Here is a 12,019-nt window from a genome sequence, read left to right as displayed (position 1 = left end):
TCCATGGATTTTCGCCAATTTACTTTGTATGATAAATTGAAATATAAACGAGAGTTGGAATCCATTAAGATTCTTGCAATTTTGTTGACAAGAATCTTTGCGAGAATGGATTCTTGGATTCTCGCCGAATTTCTGACCCTGAATTATGGAAACACAAATGTGAGTTAGAGTCTGTGAGAGACTAGTGAGTAAATGAGTTACATGTACAGCTACTTTGTAAGTGTAAGATTATTAAATATTTAAAAGATGAGTGAGTGAGAAGTCAGAAACCTTACTGTACAGTTTGGGCAAATTCTTGTTGTTCTTTGCCAAAAAGTTTTGAAATAATATTAGTAACAAATGTCAGGAAGGTTTTTTGTCCAGTTTAAGCTGAAATGATGAGGTAAAATGAAAGAAACCCCACTTACTATCCTGGCCACGTATTACATGTATGGGTAAATTAAAAATTGCTCTGTTGTCCTACATGTTTGGCAGATTAAGTGCAAAGTTGGGACATGTGTACTCATTACAAATATGCGAAAAAAATGAGGTTTGAACAAAATTAACCTAATTCATCAAGAAAAGATTGTACTTTAATTAATTAATTAATTTTAATGGTAAACTTTGATGTGATTGATTGAGCAAGTAATCATGCAAGTACTTTGGTAAATAAACAACAAAAGGGAAGTTTCAGGGAAAAATAAAGCTTGACACAAGAAAGGAAGGAAGGAAACAGGAAATATGGCCGGCTGTCAATTCAGCTGAAATATCATCCATCATATAGTGTTTCATTATGCACAGATTAGACTAATGTACATTATAAATGAAGACAAATCGTTATTTTCTTTTGTTGACTAGTAGATGCATGACAGTCAGCCGGTGTTATATGAATCTTTCATCTTGTTTTGACCAGTTGCATTTCTCAAAAGGGAAAAAACAGCGATATCATGTAAATGTATTGTGCCAGTGAGTGTTATGTATCCTCTATGTGGCCTCATGGCATGTGTGGTTTTGTACAAGAGAAGAGGTTGAATTTCGGGTTCCTGGAGCTACAGGAAGGATCTGAGAGAAAAAACAATGAAGAGCAGGAAAGAAACCCTTCAGAGCTGCCTCGTCCATTTGTGGGTTGAGATCAATTTCAAGAGGCGTATGACCATGGAAGTACAAGACACTTGTACTTCCATGGTATTTGCCATGTGATCTAATGGAAGGTACAGAAGCTTAAAGATGAAATGAACACAACATTTAAACCAGCAATTTCTTGATTTTCTTCTATGTTAAAGACACGTTAGTTTGACTTTAGGCCAAAAAAAAAAAGTTTGTCTCAAAGCTTGCGCGCGCATTTGTAAAATCATGAGATTTGGAAAAAAAGAAATGCGGAATTTTTTTTTTATTACAAAATTTTTTTCTTTTTATAGTTTTTCCAGAAAAATTTGGCGAAATTTAGATATTTTTCTCCAAATAGGCCTACCATGAAAAAGTCGGGAATAATAAAAAAAAAAATCGCATTTCACATTTGTTTTCAAACCGCTCGTGAGCTTTGAGACAAACCATTATTTTTTTTTTTTTTGCCTTATAGGGCATTATCTGGAAAAGGTGAATCAAACATGTGTCTTATAGGTCAGTGGACATAATGTCTATGACTATGATAATCACTATGTCAACGGGATCACACTTTCGAGTCCTGAACCAAGATCAAAATGATCGCCACATAAGGTCGTGATCCAGTTTCCAAGGAGTTACTTAATCACTTCGCTGGCGAATTGATGTTAATTTAACTGATCCGAGTCTGAAAACAACTTTTTGAATTGTATAATGGAACAGTGACTGTGACGTTCCCCTTGAATATTGCAAGTGAAGCAAGTTGCTGTGAAGTGGTACATTGTTGGGCAGATATCCCACCAATAATACCAGGTCAAAATGATGCAACCGGTATTTTTTTTCGTCTTTGCCTCCCTTCTCCAACAAAAGCGGGAAGAAATTATTATTTTGCACCCACCATCACAAAGGAAGCTGGCTATGCCCCAGTAATATAGGGATTACTAAAGAGACAAAATTGGAACAATAATTTTAGATATGACCGATGTTTCAACATGGCAGCTATATGCGATTGCTGACCCACTTACAATGGCTCAATGATGTGAGATATATGACGGCTTCATCTTTCTCGGTCATTCCCAATTGTCCCTATTTATTATTTCAAAAATAAAATGGTAGTTAACGCCAACATCACAGAGGAACATGTCTTCCGTAGATGTGATCAAAGCCCCTCGTTTGAAATATGCATGATCACAATACTGGCCAGGTGGGGGATGTGAGGATGCAAAGGTTGAGGCCTGGAAGGAGTGTGTATATACATAGTGAAAAGTGTGTATAAATTTTTTACTTAGTTCATTCTTTTCTTGCTTGCAGTGAGAAGATTTCTGTCTGGCATTGGGGGAATCGGGGTATAGAGAATGCACCTTTGTTTCCAATGGACATTTTATTGTGAAATGTCATTGTACAAGGAATACATAAAAAAAATTCCACATAGCCCCGAATGAAAAGTATCTAATTATCTTTGTAATCACTCAAAAGCATTTGGTGTGAATTTTATATCCGAACTAGAGGCTATTAATTTTTTACGAGCCTTTTTATTTTACATGTAAAGCCTATGGGGGTGACGATTAGAAATGGACGGCAATATTGAAAAACCCTGCGTTTTGGGCCATTTTAGACACTAAAATGCCCATAAAAAAAATAATAGCCTCTAGTTCGGATATAAAATTCACACACAGTGCTACCTGAGTGAGTACAAACATAATTAAATACATTTCATTCGGGGGCTATATCAAAAACAAAAAATGTCCTATACCCTAATGGTTATGGAACAAAGGTGAATGGTGGAAAGGCACATTTTGACTACAAACTGTTAAGCCTTAAAGCAATAATGTGTGATTTGCTCACAAGGACACTCTCAATTTTTGTTGAATTTCTGCTTACTGCATGATTGCAATTGAATACCTTGTGAAATACTAAGCATGAAGTGCTTTAATTACTCTAAAATTTTAGACTTTTGAATAAACCCCAGGGATTCTGGGATTTATTCACCAAATCCCCATAGAGCTCCACAGTTAAGCGGCCAAGTGGTTTTCATTTTACCATTTTATTTTGACTTAAAATAACCAGAAAACCTTCTTGACAGTTGTTATTAATTATTATATTATAATATACTTTTTAGTAAAGAAGAACAAAATGAAAATATGATGGAAATCGTACAATATGCTTTAATGTGCAATATGAGAGTTAAAGAACTTGTCAAAGCTTTCCATCATCAAAAGCTGGCCCCCTTAGCACGGTGTCTGTGCCACTGCTATCCCAGATAAATATTCTTGAGAACTTTTTGGGGGGGGGGGAGGTTGGGGTATGGGAGCTCAGGGTTGCATACAGAGTCAATATGTTATGTAGTAAGTTTGATGTTTTTCTGTGTGATCATGGACGCTGGTGTGATACAGGTTTGTGGATCAATGTATTCATAGTTAAAGCAAGGAGTAAAATGAATGTGATTGCTTAGCATTTGTTAGAACCTGCAACCCATGGGAGGGGCACCAAGTCAGAAAACTTTGCACCAATGGGTTTTTTCAAATGACATCACTGATAAAAAAATATGAGCAAATCGGTTAGATTTTTCTTACATTTTTGAATTGGGGGCTCTGAATGGAATTGGTTTTTATTGGCATGTGTGGGAAAAAAAGAAACCCAGTTTGTGGTTTAACCTTTATTATGAAGTTATTCCACAGTCCAGGATGGGACTGGGTTCACTTTGATCTGTAGAGCTATACATATTAGACTCAGACTAGAGGTCATATACATGTACTAGGCTTATGTAGGTTGATCCTTCTTCTTCCGGATTAGTGTCATCTTCATTGACGAAGGCGCAGACATGGTTGATTATACTTGTACAGTACCAGAGGTACACTACATGTAATCTGTGGCATAGACTGCACGTATGACCATTGAAGTTTATGTACACGGCTTTCTTCAGTAGATAGCCAAGTTTAAATTATAATGTAGTTCCTTACATTTTGACTAATGAACTGAATTGTTCTTTTTCAGTAGTATAAAAACATATTATGGGTGTGTGATCTATCACTAATATTGCATATATTGCATATATTGGATCATTTATTTTCATCACAAAATCCCGGAAAAATGTTCTCTGTCAGAGAAATTCTATACTATGACAGATGGCACATTATGAAAGTCACTGTGATTTTGACGCTGAAAAGTGATCCTCCTAACTGTCAAACAAATTTGGTTCTTATTTTGATGTCATGAATTTGGGTGTGAAGATGAGTGTAGAGTAGCAGAGATAATTATTCAAAGTTGTGAAAACAAACGGAAAAGCGTGAAAAAGGGAATTACTAATGCTGTAATGGATACACTAACAGATATCAATGCATTGTGCACATTTTGTGGGAATTTTTTTATTGAAATGAAAGCTGTATGAATAAAGTCATTTAAATGTTTTTGGAATTCTTTTACAAAACTACCTGTGTATATTTCAATGCAACTTTAAGGACACTTTATGCATTATACACCTGTGAAGTCAAAATGATAGTGTATCAGGCTTTGAAATAACTTATCTACGGCCCATGAAAGTCAATTCGAGTTTATCGTCACTTTTTTTTCCAGGTTGGTAAGGTGACTTTTCATTATTTCATCAGATTTCATTATTGACCTAAAATACGTGTTGATTAAAAGCAAAATGGAAATAAATGCTGACGAAGAAATTTTCACGAATGGTAGGGACTAGAAAAGTTATAAAAGAGCCTGGTTTTGCTTCAGTTATGAATTTATATGTTTTACAAACAAAAATATATGTTACCAATTGCTAAAACTGGTGAAAGCACTGATACTTTGAAAATAATGAATTATTTTGGCATTTTTGAAAATTTGACGGTGGGTATGTTTTGTTTTCAAAAAGTGACGCGGGCGGGGGACGGCAAACTTGGAATCGACTTTCACGCGCCTAATGTGCATCCCCAAATTGGATGTTATGCTTGAAGTTGAGACAATGATGTTGTTGAAAACAGGGGCATGAGATGCAATAGAAGGATTTAACAATTTTGCACTTTGAAAAGTTGCATCACAAAAGGCACATTTTAGAGTGCACATTGTGATGTGATACAGCTTAATAGAAGGTCTGTTAAGTATTCTAAGAAATAACTACCAGTATAAATTCAAATGTAAGTAGTACAAGCTGAAAAGATTAGATCTTTCTCTTTGTTTGAAATACTAGAGAAAACTATAGATGTAATTTGGGTATAGTCTGCAAGTAATTAATTGTATTCCTTTTGATCTGTTTTTTCATTTCAGATATTTATAAGTGAAACTAGTTGAAATAGGTGATTAGAGGAACAACAGAGATCAATCCTTGACTTCAGGTTGGTATTTTTGTTTTTGTGTATTTAATTTTTTAACAGATGAGTGACAAAGATATATTTTCCAATAAGTAAACTTTTGACAAAACATTTATTGCTTCTTGGGAACAAGACTCAATTCTTGAGGAAATGCTAGAGAAAAGGAACTGTGAGTGTGATGATCTACATGTAGATCTACAATGCGTCAAATTGTTGTAGTGTCCACACAGTTGTTAAAAAGCTTATAAAATACATCCCTACATAATACAAAATTTGCAACATCTGTATTTTCATATGTTCCACAGCCTAGGGGCTGGAGATTCACAGTCTCCAAGAATCTCCCATGTGTCCAGTCCCTAATGACAGCAGTTCATCTGCCCCTGGATGTGTTTGAATTTCTGAACTCCTTATGTGTAGTTGGGGATTTATCTGACTCATACCCAAAGATCTAAAGGCCTTATTTGCTAATGGCATTAGCTGGGACTGTGTCCAGGGAATTGAGGCAAGCTGATTTTAGTTTGCATAGGGTAGAAATCCTGCATACAGTATTCTTGCAATGTGGAATCATCCCTGATCAAATTAACCTCAAAGTCATAGGTATGACCATGTGAGGGTATAGTAAATCCTCTAAACATCCTACAAACACAGAAAGAGCTGTTCATATTCTATAGATTATATGGTTATAGTGTCAAAGGCAGAAGTTTTTGTGGAATGAAGCCAATTTAATACATCTTTTGGAAACAGATGAGCAATTGTCTGTCCTTCACCTTGGGAACCTCAAGGTCCAAAGCAGAGTCCAAAGAGTTTGAGAATCTTCTGTGGTAAATATTCTTAACTTCATATGACAGCATTCAAGCTTTGACTTACGTTTGGCGGACACGCGTGTGAAAAAAATATTTTGGGGTGAAAACAGTCAAAATTCTTGATTACTTAAATGTTTTTAGGGGTAAAATATCACATATTTTCAGAGTTTGGCACTTAAAGTCCCTTATTTTTCACTGATTTTGAGAAAAATTCATTTTTTGGTCCAATTTTGGCCGAAAATGGCCGTCTTGGGGTGACAAAAATTTTGACTTGCTAATTTCCTGTGAGTGTATGAACATGAAAACTACTGAGTAGTGCCTAATATTTTATGCTAATTATGTGACAAGGGTACATTTGTGATATTCAAATCATTAAATGGGATAAATCTATTTCTTTATTTTTGTAACAGAGTTAGAAAGTTGGGGGTCAGGGTGACAATTGGTTTGTGAAAAAATACAATTTTCGCCTAATTTTGAGCTTGAAAAAGCCATAACTCCTCAATGGTATGAGCTATTGAGATGCTTTTTGTGTCTTTTTGTTCAGTATTTCAATAGCTAAATAGTAGTATAAAACTTGACTCGGTTAAATGTACTGACAAAAATTAAAGTAGTAATATGTTACCCCTACCCCTAACATTTCAAGCGGGTGTGAAAAAATAAAGGCCTTCATAAAAAAAAGTCCTTCAAAACTGTGAGGTTTAAGGCTAAACAAATATAAACTTGCTATAGCCAAGACCTCCCTCTAGAGCAAGTTTATATTTGTTTAGCCCTGAGAGTCCCAGTTTTGAAGGACTTATTTTTTTGCGCCAATTTTCGCTCAAATTTGAGGACTTCGGGCAGAAATATGCCTGTACTATGCTATGGGGAAAATTTTCAAGTTGACAATTATGCATTTTTTATGTCAGATTCAGTTTCTACACACAATTTCACCCTAGAAAATATTCCTATAAGTAGGATATCTTTCACTCTAAGTTCCACCCATTCTGGCCACCAAACGTAAGTCAAATCTTGAACGCTGTCATATGTTTGTGGTTTACACCACAGATATTGTTCTAATATATGTGTTTATGGCACTGTAAAATTGCAGATTTTTTTTTAAGTAGATGAAGTTGTGCCAGCAAGTTGTAAGTTCTGTGACATAATTATGCTTGTGGGCAAAGTTAATTTCACAGAGAGACTTATGATCGATACATATTGTAATTAAAATTTTAACAGGAATGCAGTTGCCATATGTGTTGTAAGTTTAAGGGATAAGAGGAACCCATTTTAAGTTACAACAAGTATATTAAGTGTCAGCAATTTTAGGATGGGTAATGCATGTAATGACGAGTTGTTTAAAAAAAACACATCACACAGATATGACAGAAATGTTCTGCTCAACGGAAAAAATGGAAGCAATGACATAATTTGATTTGTTCACACAGTATTTTATGGGATAGGTGTTAATGGAATAGAGAACATTGCATAATACATGCTGTCTCCAAAATGATTAGCGTGCATTAAATGTCATATTCGTAATAAAACGTCGGAAGTATATTGTACGGCATTGAAGTTCAATGCAAATATTTGCTAGGGAAGTTAATTGCAAAGATGGATCTTGCATAAGTGCAAGTTGTACAAAAAATATTTTCTTTAACTTAAGTATTGTTAATGATCACCAAGGTAAACTTTGAAATTCATGCAACAGGGAAACTGAAACGTGGCTTGTTCGTATCATGTTGAGATAGCGTGTGTAAGTTTTGAAAGGACATGATGCTGTATATTTTGGCATGGTTGCATATATTTGAAAGAGTGGGCTACAGTAATTCTTGGTTCTATACAGGTTCTTGAAAAAATGTTGCACTATAAAAATTATAAGATTGAGTTAATGTGGTTTTGAAATATTAGAAGTAAGTCTGTTGAGAGAACTGTCTTTAAACATTCATTTTACCTAGCATTAATGTTGTGTCATCTTCGATTCTTGAATTTCATTTGTGGACCCTTGCACATTGTACGTCATGTTAAAAGTGTGAAGAGCAAGCTATATACACATCATTCATTGTGTCCGTACACACAAAAGCACCTATTGTGACATTGACGGGATCCCTGTCTTGTCTTACTACATTGGACTCTGACTGACTCACCATACATACACCATCTGCATTGCATTGGTGTATATACCGCAGGGGAAACCCTGGACCATTGAGCAAAGAGAGCTCACCTGCCATTGTGTAAGCCCATTACAATGGACAATACATTTATGGCTTGTAGATAATGGTGTTATCATGTCAATGCAAGAGCACGTATGCAGCGTATTCACATGTGTGTGTATAAATACGCTAGAGAGTGAGGGAGGGTGTCCCCTGTGGGGTGAAGTTCAAGTTTGCGTTTCCATGTGTGTATTCACTATTCAGTGTCCCCTCCACAAAAGCTCGTATACAATGTACACTGAGGATACAAACTTGCAATGTGTATCCTCGAAAAAGGCGAGTTGTTATCGAAGATGTCTTCAGAATGACTTAGTGTGTTTAACATGATGTTCTTGTAAGAAAAAAACAGGTGTGCATATGGAGGATGCCCCTGCAACCGGGTACCATCCACGGTTTTATAGTACATTGGGCCGCAAATAACTTGAAAATGCATTTGACAGTGCATCTCCTATCAGAGTCCCATTGTGTATCACATGCTTAAAACGTGTGTATTAAGCTCCCAACATACTCAAGTAAAAGCATTTTCACCCTGATGTGGCTGTGATGTCTACGAGTTGAGACAGCTTTTTCTGGCGCGCATATATACGGCATCTTTAAGAGCGTGTGTGTGACACCAATGCTTTGAGCGAACAGTAGTGATTTAAAGTTATGCCCAATGAAATGCGCACTGAAGATACTGCCAAGTCAGGGTGAAAAATAGTATAGTCAGTCAAAATCAGATATAACATGTCCGCAATCTATGGCCCAGTACACGGTCCCTGTTTGGCGGTGAACACTTGAAGGGTGGGGGTGAATGTGTGGACATTATACCCTATGTTACATAGGTTACTTCTTGACCTACATGTTAGGTATGTGAAGGTTCTTGCACTTCCCATCCAATTGAATGAGCAGCATGGATGCATATCTAGGTCCTCGGGAAAATCGGTACTTTCAGCGAATTTAGTTTATTAAGAGCATTCATTTTTGATAACAACATACAACATTAAAACAATCGTAATGAAGATATCCATATTTGATGAGATCAATCATCATACAATGCTGCACAAAGTTCATAAGATGAAGTCCGAGGATGAAGTCTGAAATGTTTCTACATCATTTATGACTCACTAAACTTTGCCCTGTTAATTGAGTTCGGTAGTGTAGCATTGTTTTTGCAGATAATGACATTGTAAAACCATTGTATTTTAAATATACCCCACGGTTAAGGTTAGCGAGAGTTTTCATGCGCTTGATTTCAGAGGGCGTAAGTTCATAACAGAAACAGCCATGCAGAAAATGAACAAAGCGTGCGGGACGTAGGCCTACTTATATACAATAGAATATCGATCCACGGTCAAGACATGAAAAGGCTATGAAACTTGGCTTAGCTCGTGGCGGAGCTCGGATGCCGGGTGGCACAAGCCGTTGCTGCAATTTTCTCAAGGATTTTATAAATTTTAAAATTGATTGGGGCACCGTCAAGCTACGCCCTGGAAAATGTGTTGATTTTGAATTTATAGCCTTGATATCTTTGATGAAATCAATGCTGCTATTCCCCTGATTTATACAATGAAAGGGTAGGCAACCGGGTAAGCAACAACAACAATATCAAAAAGCAATTATTTGTAAATCGAATTTGGGATGAAAATCAACAAGACAGACTTAGCAGGCCTACAAATTTCTGAATTATATAAAGTGAAAAACAATCAATCACGATTCACTGCACTCAGCGAATCAATCAAATAAAACTAAAAAAGAAAGGAGCAATAAAGAATAAAGAAAAAGTGAAAAAGAAAAAGAAAGAGAGAGAAAGAAAATGAACGAAAAAGAAAGAAAGAAAGAAAGAAAGAAAGAAATGAAAAAAAAAAAGAAATGAAAAAAGAAAGAAAAGAGGAAAGAAAGGAAGTAAAAATGAGAAAAGAGAAAAAAAAAGAAAATTCAGCCACACGGAGACTCGAACCCACAAAAATAGTTCATATTAGATTCCCAGGCCAACGCTCTATCCACTGAGCCATAGATCAGCTTACGAAATTGACTGTTCTCAAAGCGGATAATATAACTATAATTGGATGCAATTACATGATGATTACAATCGCGTCCGCATTATGGCTCTTAGAATAAACACGCATGTCGGCGCTGAAATTTTGAACGAACTGCTGGAGGAAAACCTCGTTTTTTGCAAAACTAGCTTCAATTTGGAGTGAAAATCCAATGGAATAGCAATTGGCAGAATGTTGAGAAATAATGTAGGTATTCAGATGTCTAAATTAACGTCTCGTAATCAAGATATCGATAATTTCACAAACCAGCTTTTTCTCAAGCAAATTCTCCAAAATTTTCCCCAAAAGCGGGCTTTTAAAATTTAATCGGTACTGTATTTGGTTCTTCCCCATGGCAACATTATTTCTTTGATCGATTTGTAATACAATCTGAAAAAGAAGAAAACAATCGCTCGGTGTGGATTTATACGGAGCGCACATTTGAAAAAAAACCTCATGGAGCGTGTTTTTGATCTTGTGAACATGGTGGGTAAAAATGCTTTAAACGAAGGATTTTCAAATTTATTCTAATAATTTGTATATAACACACACAAAATGTTAAGCTACATCCAATGCACCAACATTTCACTCGCTGCGATATTTGATTACTGAGAAAACTCTGTTTTAGAGAACAACTTTATACGTCTTTTATACGTTTTTTATACGTCTCTTTGTGTAACCTTAATATAAAATGGTTTAGAAAAAAGGAATGAAAAGAAAAGAGATTAATAATATTATTGCTTGTATTAAGTTAAGTGCAGTAGATTTTGAACTCATCTCATCATTTATAACAATGGCCATAGGGCGCAAAAGGCCATTTACAGCATGTACGTGGCATTTTTCAATTTGCAAGCTCTTTTATCGCACCAGTTTTTCCTTGAATCATGTCCATACCACAGGTCTATTAAGAGTCCTGACAAGACAATTGCAGGGGCCACCCCCGGGTCAAATTATCTAGATGCGATGGATGTCGGATGTATTCTGTCGTCACATACGGTACCGGTATTCTCCCACGGGGTACTTTATCCAAACATATTGCATGCGCTTGTAAAGCCTTGTATGCGTGCGTATGTAGATTGTGTCAACTAATCAGGTCTGCCAAGGAGGATGACTGGCCCATATATTTCATCGTCAAGTTTTTGCCTGGAGTTATTCAGGAAATTTAGTCCCGATTATTGCATTTTTCTCATAGATTCTAGGATGAAAATAAACAAGTGTGGGTTGATGAAGTGTTGCTAGCTCACGGTAGTAATTGTGTTTTTGTACCAAAAGGTACCAGTTTTGCTTTTAGATTCCTTTACCCAGAGTTTGTGAAGAAGGTAGAACTTGTCTCCGCTAATGTCATTCATTCTACCATGCACTTTTATGTGCTAGCGAAATGTATGTTGGCGTTTAGTAAAAAAAATTGTGGCTGAAGATATGTTAAGTTTAATTTTCAGTTGTGTATCATGATCATGATGATGGTCTGTTGATGTCTTCTTGGTTTGGTATACAAATAATAAATGTTTATGAGTGTAATGGTAAGCAGTGCTGTGTGTACCATGGCCACTTTTCCCTGGGGGCTGCAGAAAAGGTAAATTTTGCCACCCCCTTCAATCTTCATCAACAGCCCGAAAATGTTGACTCAA

General features: G+C 36.0%; 1 protein-coding gene across 1 annotated transcript in view; it reads left to right on the top strand.

The window, feature by feature from the left end:
• Positions 1-12,019, top strand: part of LOC140171580 (bifunctional heparan sulfate N-deacetylase/N-sulfotransferase 1-like) — a 163,386-nt gene that overhangs the window by 50,474 nt on the left and 100,893 nt on the right. The window contains 1 exon segment of the mRNA XM_072194856.1: positions 5,338-5,405. The gene's annotated coding sequence lies outside the window, so the exon portion shown is untranslated.

Source organism: Amphiura filiformis, chromosome 15 (genome assembly GCF_039555335.1).
Source record: "Amphiura filiformis chromosome 15, Afil_fr2py, whole genome shotgun sequence".
Lineage (NCBI taxonomy): Eukaryota > Metazoa > Echinodermata > Ophiuroidea > Amphilepidida > Amphiuridae > Amphiura > Amphiura filiformis.
Note: the sequence above shows the minus strand (reverse complement) of the source record. Positions and strands in the feature narration are given on the sequence as shown.